Genomic DNA, 14,360 nt, shown 5'->3' on the forward strand with positions numbered 1-14,360 from the left:
CCATGCGTCCCCTTACATCCCCAGCTTAACACAGACATAGCTTTCCAGTCAAGGACTGGGTTATGAGATTGCAGCCATGGCAATCCAAGCACCAACACATCATGTAGGTTATACAGCACAAGAAAGCGAATAATCTCCTGATGATCCGGATTAATCCGCATAGTTACTTGTGTCCAGTATTGTGGTTTATTACTAGCCAATGGGGTGGAGTCAATCCCCTTCAGGGGTATAGGAGTTTCAAGAGGCTCCAAATCATACCCACAGCGTTTGGCAAAGGACCAATCCATAAGACTCAAAGCGGCGCCAGAGTCGACATAGGCATCCGCGGTAATAGATGATAAAGAACAAATCAGGGTCACAGATAGAATAAACTTAGACTGTAAAGTGCCAATTGAAACAGACTTATCAAGCTTCTTAGTACGCTTAGAGCATGCTGATATAACATGAGTTGAATCACCGCAATAGAAGCACAACCCATTTTTTCGTCTTAAATTCTGCCGTTCACTTCTGGACAGAATTCTATCACATTGCATATTCTCTGGCGTCTTCTCAGTAGACACCGCCAAATGGTGCACAGGTTTGCGCTCCCGCAGACGCCTATCGATCTGGATAGCCATTGTCATGGACTCATTCAGACCCGCAGGCACAGGGAACCCCACCATAACATCCTTAATGGCATCAGAGAGACCCTCTCTGAAATTCGCCGCCAGGGCGCACTCATTCCACTGAGTAAGCACAGCCCATTTACGGAATTTCTGGCAGTATATTTCAGCTTCGTCTTGCCCCTGAGATAGGGACATCAAGGCCTTTTCCGCCTGAAGCTCTAACTGAGGTTCCTCATAAAGCAACCCCAAGGCCAGAAAAAACGCATCCACATTGAGCAACGCCGGATCCCCTGGAGCCAATGCAAAAGCCCAATCCTGAGGGTCGCCCCGGAGCAAGGAAATCACAATCCTGACCTGCTGAGCAGGATCTCCAGCAGAGCGAGATTTCAGGGACAAAAACAACTTGCAATAATTTTTGAAATTTTGAAAGCAAGATCTATTCCCCGAGAAAAATTCAGGCAAAGGAATTCTAGGTTCAGATATAGGAACATGAACAACAAAATCTTGTAAATTTTGAACTTTCGTGGTGAGATTATTCAAACCTGCAGCTAAACTCTGAATATCCATTTTAAACAGGTGAACACAGAGCCATTCCAGGATTAGAAGGAGAGAGAGAGAGAGAAAGGCTGCAATATAGGCAGACTTGCAAGAGATTCAATTACAAGCACACTCAGAACTGAAGGGAAGGGAAAAAAAAAAAAATCTTCAGCAGACTTCTCTTTTCTCTCCTTTCTCTGTCAATTAATTTAACCCTTTGCGGCCGGTCAAACTGTTATGGTTCTCAATGGCAAGAGAACATAGCCCAGCAAACATGAGTACTAGCTCTAGGAAGGATGGAAACTAAACTGACCATGAACTAAACCTGCCGCACAACTAACAGTAGCCGGGTAGCGTAGCCTGCGTTTTTATCCCTAGACGCCCAGCGCCGGCCGGAGGACTAACTAATCCTGGCAGAGGAAAATATAGTCCTGGCTCACCTCTAGAGAAATTTCCCCGATAGGCAGACAGAGGCCCCCACATATATTGGCGGTGATTTTAGAAGAAATGACAAACGTAGTATGAAAATAGGTTTAGCAAAATTGAGGTCCGCTTACTAGATAGCAGGAAGACAGAAAGGGCACTTTCATGGTCAGCTGAAAACCCTATCAAAATACCATCCTGAAATTACTTTAGGACTCTAGTATTAACTCATAACATCAGAGTGGCAATTTCAGATCACAAGAGCTTTCCAGACACAGAAACGAAACTACAGCTGTGAACTGGAACAAAATGCAAAAACAAACGAGGACTAAAGTCCAACTTAGCTGGGAGTTGTCTAGAAGCAGGAACATGCACAGAAAGGCTTCTGATTACAATGTTGACCGGCATGGAAGTGACAGAGGAGCAAGGTTAAATAGCGACTCCCACATCCTGATGGAAACAGGTGAACAGAGGGGATGATGCACACCAGTTCAATTCCACCAGTGGCCACCGGGGGAGCCCAAAATCCAATTTCACAACAGTGGATAGGATCAGGATTGCGGTCGGTATAGTTCCCACAATCCCGGAGCTTGTCCTACAATTCAGGTTTACCTATCAGGTCAGTTTTGTGATCCTACCACCGGATCATAACAGCAGACACAGTTAGTAGGCCCAAATAATAAAGTAGGCTAAATGCAGTTCAAAATTGGTAACAGGACAAAACAGGCGGCATTGCTTTGTTCAGTGGAGGAAAACTGTAGTGAGTGGCAGACACAGTTAGTAGGCCCAAATAATAAAGTGGGCTAACTATCTGCCAAAAAATTGTTCATAAATAAACAGGTGGCATAGCTAGGTACAAGGATGGGCTCCTCTGCTGAGTAGCAGACAGTGGTAGTAGGCGCAAAGTATTAACTGGTCTAAATGGAGTCCAGGACCCCTGTATATTTTAACTATCATCTATCATTTCAACAAATTTGTATTGGCAGTGCCATTGAAGGATTTAACAGCACAGACTACACAGTGGTGGAGCAGGGAGAGGTAAGTATTGCAAGTGGTAGAGCACTGTTTGAGCTGGGGGGAACACTCTCTTGGGCGGCGGTACTGGCACAGGGCCCCTCATATTACGACGGTGTGTCTGTCGTTGGTTGTGCACCACCACCGTCAGAGACACTTCATTGTACTATGAGGGACCCTGTGCCAGTGCCGTCACCCAAGAGTGGGCCCACCCACCTGTCCAGGCAAACGACACTCACATGGGTGCTTGCGCCAGGTGGTGACCACGGCCCTGTCAGTCAGCCCATTTAGGGAGGTATAAAAATGGCCTATGGTGGAAATTCAGCAGCTGCAAATGGAGGAATTGGAGAAGTCAGTAAGAGGAGGCCGAAAGGAAGACATTTTTCAGGCAAGCTACGTGTCAGCAGGGGAAGGTGGGGCAAAATAATTTGAAATCCTTGATTGGTTCATTTTAATGAATGTTAGATCATCAACATTTCGGGTAGCCAGACGTGTCCTTTTTTCGGTCAGTATTGAACCAGCAGCACTGAAGACTCTTTCTGATAGCACACTAGCAGCAGGGCAAGCGAGCTCCTGTAATGCATATTCTGCCTATTGTGTCTATTTTAGATGCCCAGTAATCAAAGGGGAATGACCTGTGAGTGAGAACATCGATAAGGGAGGAAAAGTAGTTCGTAACCATACTGGACAAATGCTGCCTCCTGTCACTTTGAATCGATGCAGCAGTACCTGTCGTGTCAGCGGTCATTGCGAAATCACTCCACAACCTGGTCATAAAACCCCTCTGCCCAATGCCACTTTGGATTTGTGCACCTCTAACACCTCTGCCATGTTGCCCCCTACGGCTCGTGTGAGAACCATCACCGTCGCTGTGTACTGGGAATGCCTGAACCAAACGGTCTACAAGAGTTGCTTGTTTGGTAGCCAATATTTGCTCAAGGTTCTCATGGGGCATGATATTTTGTAATTTTCCTTTATATCGTGGATCCAGGAGGCAGGCCAACCAGTAATCTTCATCGGTCATCATTTTGATAAAGCGGGGGTCCCTTTTAAGGATACGCAAGGCATACTCAGCCATGTGGGCCAATGTTCCAGGTGTCAATTGACAGCTTGTGCTGGGTTGAGGAGCACTTTCTTGCAAATCAACATCACTTGTGTCCCGCAAAACCCCTGTACCTGACCTTGCAACGCCACCAGTTTCTATTGCCCCCTGAGAAGCATCCTCCTCCCATAAATATTCATCCCCATCATCCTCCTCCTCCTCCTCTTCGTCTGCCACCTCGTCCAGGAGAGTTCCCTGAGCAGACAATGGCTGACTGTCATCAAGGCTTCCCTCCTCCTCGGCTGCTCCTTAATGTGCGTCAAACTTTGCATCAGCAGACGCATTAGTGGGATGCTCATGCTTATGATGGCGTTATCTGCACTTACCAGCCATGTGCATTTCTCAAAACACTGAAGGACTTGACACAGGTCTTGTAGCTTCGACTACTTCACACCAGACAACTCCATGTCTGCCATCCAAGTGCCTGCCCGTGTATGTGTATCCTCCCACAAATTAATTACAGCACGCCTCTATTCGCACAGCCTCTGAACCATGTGCAGTGTGGAGTTCCACCTTGTTGCAACGTTGATTATTAGGCGTTGCTGGGGAAGATTCAGCTATCGCTGATGGTTCAGCATACGGCTGGAGTGTACAGGCAACCGGTGGATGTGCCAGCAAAGTCTTTGCACGTTCAGGAGCAGGGCTGGTAACTCCGGATAATTTTTGAGGAAGCACTGCACCACCAGGTTCAAGGTGTGAGCCAGGCAAGGTATGTGTTTCAGTTCTGAAAGGGCTATGGCAGCCATAAAATTCCTTCCGTTATCACTGACTACCTTGCCTGCCTCAAGATGTACACTGCCCAGCCATGACTGAGTTTGTTACTGCAAGTACTCGGCCAGTACTTCCGCAGTGTGTCTGTTGTCGCCCAAACACTTCATTTGTAACATAGCCTGCTGATGCTTACCACTAGCTGTTCCATAATGGGACACCTTGTATGCAACACTGGCAGCTGCGGATGGAGTGATCATGCGACTGCGCTCTGTGGACGAGCTTTCGCTTCTGGAGGAGGAGCAGGAGGAGGAGGGGTGGCGAACGCCTACAGCCAACTGTTTCCTAGACTGTGGGCTAGGCAGAACTGTCCCACTATGGCTGTCCCCTGTGGACCCTGCATCCACCACATTAACCCAGTGCGCCGTGATGGACACGTAACGTCCCTGGCCATGCCTACTGGTCCATGCATCTGTTGTGAGGTGCACCTTTCCACTGACTGATTGCCTCAGTGCATGGACAATGCGGTCTTTGACATGCTGGTGGAGGGCTGGGATGGCTTTTCTCGCAAAGAAGTGCCGATGGGGGAGGTCACAGCGTGGTACTGCATAGGCCATGAGGTCTTTGAAAGCTTCACTTTCAACTAACCGGTAGGGCATCACCTCTAACGAGATTAGTATAGCAATGTGGGCGTTCAAACCCTGTGTACGCGGATGAGAGGATGAGTACTTTCTTTTCCTAACGAGAGTCTCTTGTAGGGTGAGCTGGACTGGAGAGCTGCATATGGTGGAACTAGTGGTGTTGGTGGTGGACATGGCGGATTGAGAGAGGGTTGGTGGTGATATTATTGATGTTGGCCTACATACAGTGTTTCCTACCAATAACCTTGTGATTCCCTGACTGCTTTGGCCTTGCGACGATACCTCCACATTTGCTGCTGGTGGTGTCCCAACCGGTGGTATTACAGTGAGGGAATCAATGTAGCGTTGCTGACTACCTTCATTCTGAGCAGGTGCACCAACGGTACGTGACGTTTGGTAGTTAGTCCAGGCTTGCAAGTGCATGCTGGTTAAATGTCTAAGCATTAGTGTTGAGCATTCCGATACCGCAAGTATCGGGTATCGGCCGATATTTGCTGTATCGGAATTCCGATACCGAGATCCGATACTTTTGTGGTATCGGGTATCGGTATCGAAACAACATTAATGTGTAAAAGAAAGAATTAAAATAAAAAATATTGCTATACTCACCTCTCCGACGCAGCCTGCACCTTACCGAGGGAACCGGCAGCGTTCTTTGCTTAAAATGCGCGCTTTTCCTTCCTTCCGTGATGTCACGGCTTCTGATTGGTCGCGTCGCCCATGTGACCGCGACGCAACCAATCACAGCAAGCCGTGACGTAATTTCAGGTCCTTCAGGATTTTAAAATTACGTTCCGGCGTTGTGATTGGTTGCGTCGCGGTCACATGGGCGACGCGACCAATCACAAGCCGTGACGTCACGGGAGGCTGGACACGCGCGCATTTTAAAATGCGCGCGTCTCCTGCCTCCCGTGACGTCACGGCTTGTGATTGGTCGCGTCGCCCATGTGACCGCGACGCGACCAATCACAACGCCGGAACGTAATTTTAAAATACTGAAGGACCTAAAATTACGTCACGGCTTGCTGTGATTGGTCGCGTCGCAGCCACATGGGCGGCGCGCGACCAATCACAAGCCGGGACTTCACGTAAGGAAGTTAAAGCGCGAATTTTAAGCAAACAACGCTGCCGGTTCCCTCGGTAAGGTGCAGGCTGCGTCGGAGAGGTGAGTATAGGAATATTTTTTATTTTAATTCTTTATTTTACACATTAATATGGTTCCCAGGGCCTGAAGGAGAGTTTCCTCTCCTTCAGACCCTGGGAACCATCAGGAATACCGTCCGATACATGAGTCCCATTGACTTGTATTGGTATCGGGTATCGGTATCGGATTAGATCCGATACTTTGCCGGTATCGGCCGATACTTTCCGATACCGATACTTTCAAGTATCGGACGGTATCGCTCAACACTACTAAGCATGCACGTTGTATTTAAATTTTGAAGATTCTTCCCTCTGCTACAGGTCTTTGAGCATTTCTTACAGATAACTTTTGACTGATCATTCGGATCTTGGTTAAAAAATTGCCACACTACTCTCTTCCTACTATGGAATACCTTTTCAGGCATTGCACGCTGTGCAACTTTCACCGGAGGGCCACGCTGTCCTAGAACTGTTTTTGTTTTGACACACGTTTTTGGCCTGATACGGGCCTGCCAGATGACAGCTGTTGCGAAGTAGATGGCTGCTGCGGATAATCCTCTGCTTCTGAGCTACTGGCAGCGGCACCCTCTTCCCCCAATAGCTGCCAATCTGGGTCAACAACTGGGTCATCTATCACCTCCTCTTCAATGTCATGTGCACCTTCCTCTGTGCCACCGTGTAAGGTGCTATAGCGTTCGGGACGGGGTACCATAGTCTCATCAGGGTCAGATTCTGATGAGTACACTGCGAGGGCAATGTAGTGATCTGAGTCAATGGAACAGCATAATAATCTAGCTGTGGCTGTGCATCAGTGCACTCCATGTCTGATTCGTCTTGTAATGGGCAGTTAACAATTTCCCTTTCTAACCCAGGCACGGTATGTGTAAAGAGCTCCATGGAGTAACCTGTAGTGTCGCCTGACGCATCCTTCACTTTTGGTTTGGGTGAAGGACACAAGGAAACGTCTTGTTCCTGACTGGGAGCATCCACTGACGACTCGCTGCTTTTATATTTGGAACTTTCTGAAGAGGAGGCGAAAGAGCTAGAGGCTGAGTCAGCAAGGAAAGCCAAAACTTTTTCCTGCTGCTCCGGCTTTAAAAGCTGTTTTCCTACTCCCAGATAAGGGAGCCTTCGAGGCCTTGTGTAGCCAGACGATGACGCTGGCTCAACACCTCCAGCCTTAGGTGCTATTGTGCTTTTGCCACTCCCACCAGATGCACTACCACCACCCCCATCAGTACCAGCTGGCAACCATCGCCCACGGGCTCTTCCACCAGACTTCCTCATTTTTTGGAAAATTTAACCAAAATAACAACAGTTATATGGTACTGTAAAGCAAGGTAGAAGGTGTATATAAACTTGTTGAGAATTTAAATCTCCCTTTTTTTTGGAGACTGAACCAAAACTCAGGCACTGTGCATAAAACAACACAGTGTTCGTGGCAGAATGTGGCTGGCTGATATACGACAAACTAACAGGACTGAAGTATATCCACTTTGTGAGAATTTGAATCTCACTTTTTGTTTGGAGACTGAACCAAAACTCAGGCCCAGTGTATAAAACAACACAATGTACGTGGCAGAAAGTGGCTGGCTGATATATGACAAACTAACAGGACTGAATTATATCCACTTTGTGAGAATTTGAATCTCACTTTTTTTTTGGAGACTGAACCAAAACTCAGGCCCAGTGTATAACACAACACAATGTACATGGCAGAAAGTGTCTGGCTGATATACGACAAACTAACAGGACTGAAGTAACATAGTAACATAGTTAGTAAGGCCGAAAAAAGACATTTGTCCATCCAGTTCAGCCTATATTCCTATATTCCATCATAATAAATCCCCAGATCTACATCCTTCTACAGAACCTAATAATTGTATGATACAATATTGTTCTGCTCCAGGAAGACATCCAGGCCTCTCTTGAACCCCTCGACTGAGTTCGCCATCACCACCTCCTCAGGCAAGCAATTCCAGATTCTCACTGCCCTAACAGTAAAGAATCCTCTTCTATGTTGGTGGAAAAACCTTCTCTCCTCCAGACGCAAAGAATGCCCCCTTGTGCCCGTCACCTTCCTTGGTATAAACAGATCCTCAGCGAGATATTTGTATTGTCCCCTTATATACTTATACATGGTTATTAGATCGCCCCTCAGTCGTCTTTTTTCTAGACTAAATAATCCTAATTTCGCTAATCTATCTGGGTATTGTAGTTCTCCCATCCCCTTTATTAACTTTGTTGCCCTCCTTTGTACTCTCTCTAGTTCCATTATATCCTTCCTGAGCACCGGTGCCCAAAACTGGACACAGTACTCCATGTGCGGTCTAACTAGGGATTTGTACAGAGGCAGTATAATGCTCTCATCATGTGTATCCAGACCTCTTTTAATGCACCCCATGATCCTGTTTGCCTTGGCAGCTGCTGCCTGGCACTGGCTGCTCCAGGTAAGTTTATCATTAACTAGGATCCCCAAGTCCTTCTCCCTGTCAGATTTACCCAGTGGTTTCCCGTTCAGTGTGTAATGGTGATATTGATTCCTTCTTCCCATGTGTATAACCTTACATTTATCATTGTTAAACCTCATCTGCCACCTTTCAGCCCAAGTTTCCAACTTATCCAGATCCATCTGTAGCAGAATACTATCTTCTCTTGTATTAACTGCTTTACATAGTTTTGTATCATCTGCAAATATCAATATTTTACTGTGTAAACCTTCTACCAGATCATTAATGAATATGTTGAAGAGAACAGGTCCCAATACCGACCCCTGCGGTACCCCACTGGTCACAGCGACCCAGTTAGAGACTATACCATTTATAACCACCCTCTGCTTTCTATCACTAAGCCAGTTACTAACCCATTTACACACATTTTCCCCCAGGCCAAGCATTCTCATTTTGTGTACCAACCTCTTGTGCGGCACGGTATCAAACGCTTTGGAAAAATCGAGATATACCACGTCCAATGACTCACCGTGTGTTATGACCCCAATGGCGAGGGTCTCAGAGATATCAGCAAGTCTGCGAAGTACAAAAATCCAGCTCATAGGGCAGTGGTTGACCATATATCTACTCCTAACGCCAACACTAGAAGTAGCCGGGGAACATGCCTACGTTGGTCGCTAGATGTCTCGCGCCAGCCGGAGGACTAACTACCCCTAGAAGAGGAAAACAAAGACCTCTCTTGCCTCCAGAGAATAGACCCCAAAAGTTGGATACAAGCCCCCCACAAATAATAACGGTGAGGTAAGAGGAAATGACAAACACAGAGATGAACTAGGTTTAGCAAAGAGAGGCCCACTCACTAATAGAAGAATGTAGTAAGATAACTTATATGGTCAACAAAAACCCTACAAAAATCCACACTGGAGATTCAAGAACCCCCGAACCGTCTAACGGCCCGGGGGGAGAACTCCAGCCTCCCTAGAGCTTCCAGCAAGGACAGGATACAGATTATGTACAAGCTGGACAAAAATGCAAACAAAAACAATAGCAAAAAGCAAGAAAGCAGACTTAGCTTAATCAAGCAGGAACCAGGATCAGTAGACAAGAGCACTACAGATTAGCTCTGATATCAACATTGCCAGGCATTGAACTGAAGGTCCAGGGAGCTAATATAGCAACACCCCTGACCTAACGACCCAGGTGAGCATACAAGGGATGATAGACATACCCAGAGTAAAAACACTAGTAGCCACTAGAGGGAGCCAAAAGGTAAATTCACAACACCGTGGTCTAGCCTATAGCTTACCTCTTCATAAAAACTGATTAGATTGGTTTGACATGAGCGATTTCTCATAAACCCATGCTGATATGGAGTTAAACAGTTATTCTCATTGAGATAATCCAGAATAACATCCTTCAGAAACCCTTCAAATATTTTACCAACAGTAGAGGTTAGACTTACTGGCCTATAATTTCCAGGTTCACTTTTAGAGCCCTTTTTGAATATTGGCACCACATTTGCTATGCGCCAGTCCTGCGGAACAGACCCCGTCGCTATACAGTCCCTAAAAATAAGAAATAATGGTTTATCTATTACATTACTTAGTTCTCTTAGTACTCGTGGGTGTATGCCATCCGGACCCGGAGATTTATCTATTTTAATCTTATTTAGCTGGTTTCGCACCTCTTCTTGGGTTAGATTGGTGACCCTTAATATAGGGTTTTCATTGTTTCTTGGGATTTCACCTAGCATTTCATTTTCCACCGTGAATACCGTGGAGAAGAAGGTGTTTAATATGTTAGCCTTTTCCTCATCATCTACAACCATTCTTTTCTCACTATTTTTTAAGGGGCCTACATTTTCAGTTTTTATTCTTTTACTATTGATATAGTTGAAGAACAGTTTGGGATTAGTTTTACTCTCCTTAGCAATGTGCTTCTCTGTTTCCTTTTTGGCAGCTTTAATTAGTTTTTTAGATAAAGTATTTTTCTCCCTATAGTTTTTTAGAGCTTCAATGGTGCCATCCTGCTTTAGTAGTGCAAATGCTTTCTTTTTACTGTTAATTGCCTGTCTTACTTCTTTGTTTAGCCACATTGGGTTTTTCCTATTTCTAGTCCTTTTATTCCCACAAGGTATAAACCGCTTACAGAGCCTATTTAGGATGTTCTTAAACATTTTCCATTTATTATCTGTATTCTTATTTCTGAGGATATTGTCCCAGTCTACCAGATTAAGGGCATCTCTAAGCTGGTCAAACTTTGCCTTCCTAAAGTTCAGTGTTTTTGTGACTCCCTGACAAGTCCCCCTAGTGAAAGACAGGTGAAACTGTACAATATTGTGGTCGCTATTTCCTAGATGCCCGACCACCTGCAGATTTGTTATTCTGTCAGGTCTATTAGATAGTATTAGGTCTAAAAGTGCTGCTCCTCTGGTTGGATTCTGCACCAATTGTGAAAGATAATTTTTCTTGGTTATTAGCAGAAACCTGTTGCCTTTATGGGTTTCACAGGTTTCTGTTTCCCAGTTAATATCCGGGTAGTTAAAGTCCCCCATAACCAGGACCTCATTATGGGTTGCAGCTTCATCTATCTGCTTTAGAAGTAAACTTTCCATGATTTCTGTTATATTTGGGGGTTTGTAACAGACCCCAATGAGAATTTTGTTACCATTTTTCCCTCCATGAATTTCGACCCATATGGACTCGACATCCTCATTACCTTCGCTAATATCCTCCCTTAAAGTGGACTTTAGACAAGACTTTACATAGAGACAAACCCCTCCTCCTCTCCGATTTTTACGATCCTTTCTAAACAGACTGTAACCCTGTAAGTTAACTGCCCAGTCATAGCTTTCATCTAACCATGTCTCGGTTATTCCCACTATGTCAAAGTTACCTGTAGATATTTCTGCTTCTAGTTCTTCCATCTTGTTTGTCAGGCTTCTGGCATTTGCGAGCATGCAGATTAGAGGATTTTGTTTTGTTCCAATCTCCTCGCTGTGGATTGTTTTAGAAATGTTCTTACCTCCCTTCTGAGTATGTTTTCCTGGGTCTTCTTTGTTCGAGTCTAATGTTTTTCTTCCCATCCCCTCTTCTTCTAGTTTAACGCCCTCCTGATGAGTGTAGCGAGTCTTCTGGCGAATGTGTGTTTCCCAGGTTTGTTGAGGTGTAGTCCATCTCTGGCGAGGAGTCCATCGTACAAGTAATTCACACCGTGGTCCAGGAATCCGAATCCTTGTTGTCTGCACCATCGTCTTAGCCAGTTGTTCGCATCAAGGATCCTGTTCCATCTCCTGGTGCCATGCCCGTCTACTGGAAGGATAGAAGAAAAAACTACCTGTGCATCCAGTTCCTTTACTTTCTTCCCCAAGTCTTCAAAGTCCTTGCAGATTGTCGGTAGGTCCTTCCTTGCGGTGTCATTGGTGCCAACATGTATCAGAAGAAATGGGTGGACATCCTTGGAGCTGAAGAGCTTTGGTATCCTATCAGTCACATCCTTGATCATCGCACCTGGAAGGCAGCATACTTCTCTTGCGGTTATGTCCGGTCTGCAGATGGCTGCTTCTGTGCCTCTCAGTAGTGAGTCTCCCACCACCACCACTCTTCGTTGCTTCTTGGCTGTACTTTTTGCTGTCACTTGTTGCTGCGTACCCTTTTCTTTTTTGCTTGCTGGTAGTGCTTCATCCTTAGGTGTGCCATCTTCAACCTCTACAATGATTTGATATCGGTTCTTCAGTTGTGTGGTTGGTGATTTCTCCATGGTCTTCTTGCTTCTTTATCCACTTTGTGTGGATAAAGTATATCCACTTTGTCCAAAGTATATCCAAAGTATATCCAAAGTATATCCACTTTGTGAGAATTTGAATCTCACTTTTTTTTTGGAGACTGAACCAAAACTCAGGCCCAGTGTATAAAACAACACAATGTACGTGGCAGAAAGTGGCTGGCTGATATATGACAAACTAACAGAACTGAAGTATATCCACTTTGTGAGAATTTGAATCTCACTTTTTTTTGGGAGACTGAACCAAAACTCAGGCCGAGTGTATAACACAACACAATGTACGTGGCAGAAAGTGGCTGGCTGATATACGACAAACTAACAGGACTAAAGTATATCCACTTTGTGAGAATTTGAATCTCACTTTTTTTTTGGAGACTGAACCAAAACTCAGGCCCAGTGTATAAAACAACACAATGTACGTGGCAGAAAGTGGCTGGCTGATATATGACAAACTAACAGGACTGAAGTATATCCACTTTGTGAGAATTTGAATCTCACTTTTTTTTTGGAGACTGAACCAAAACTCAGGCCCAGTGTATAAAACAACACAATGTACGTGGCAGAAAGTGGCTGGCTGATATATGACAAACTAACAGGACTGAAGTATATCCACTTTGTGAGAATTTGAATCTCACTTTTTTTTTGGAGACTGAACCAAAACTCAGGCCGAGTGTATAACACAACACAATGTACGTGGCAGAAAGTGGCTGGCTGATATACGACAAACAAACAGGACTGAAGTATATCCACTTTGTGAGAATTTGAATCTCACTTTTTTGGGGGAGACTGAACCAAAACTCAGGCCCAGTGTATAAAACAACACAATGTATGTGGCAGAAAGTGGCTGCCTGATATACGACAAACTAACAGGACTGAAGTATATCCACTTTGTGAGAATTTTGAATCTCACTTTTTTTGGAAACTGAACCAAATCTCAGGCCCAGTGTATAACACAACACAATGTACGTGGCAGAAAGTGGCTGGCTGATATACGACAAACAAACAGGACTGAAGTATATCCACTTTGTGAGAATTTGAATCTCACTTTTTTTGGGGGAGACTGAACCAAAACTCAGGCCCAGTGTATAAAACAACACACTGTACGTGGCAGAAAGTGGCTGGCTGATATACGACAAACTAACAGGACTGAAGTATATCCACTTTGTGAGAATTTGAATCTCACTTTTTTTTGGGGAGACTGAACCAAAACTCAGGCCCAGTGTATAACACAACACAATGTACATGGCAGAAAGTGGCTGGCTGATATACGACAAACTAACAGGACTGAAGTATATCCACTTTGTGAGAATTTGAATCTCACTTTTTTTTGGGGAGACTGAACCAAAACTCAGGCCCAGTGTATAAAACAACACAATGTAAGTGGCAGAAAGTGGCTGGAAGATATATGAAAAAAAAATGATATATGAAAAAAAGGACTGTAGTACAATTTCAATCTCCCTACAATGATCTTAGGACAAGTATGGCAGCAATAAAAAGGATTGCTGCACACAAAAGTGTGGACAAATAAACAAGATAACTGTGCAGAAAGGAGCAACAGGATTTTTGCTTTTAAAAAAGCAGTTGGTTTGCACAGCAGCGTGCAAACAGCAATGCAGCTATCAGCGAGCCTTATAAGGCAGCCTAATAAGCTACAGAGCTGATGCACAAAAATATAGCCTCCACTGTCCCTGCAAAAAAAAGGTGGTGTTGGACAGTGGAAATCGCTACAGCATAAGCAGTTTGAGGGTCAATCTTCCCTCCCTAACTATATCCCTTCTTCTGATGAAGCTGCAGCAACCTCTCCCTATGCTAAGATCGGCAGAAGTAAGATGGCTGTCGGCGTGCACGCCCCTTTATAGCCCCTGTGACGCCGCAGAAAGCAAGCCAATCATTGTCATGCCCTTCTCTGAGATGGTGGGGACCGAGACCTATGTCATCACGCTGCCCACACTCT

The sequence above is a fragment of the Ranitomeya variabilis genome, chromosome 1, assembly GCF_051348905.1.
Source record: "Ranitomeya variabilis isolate aRanVar5 chromosome 1, aRanVar5.hap1, whole genome shotgun sequence".
Classification (NCBI taxonomy): Eukaryota; Metazoa; Chordata; class Amphibia; order Anura; family Dendrobatidae; genus Ranitomeya; species Ranitomeya variabilis.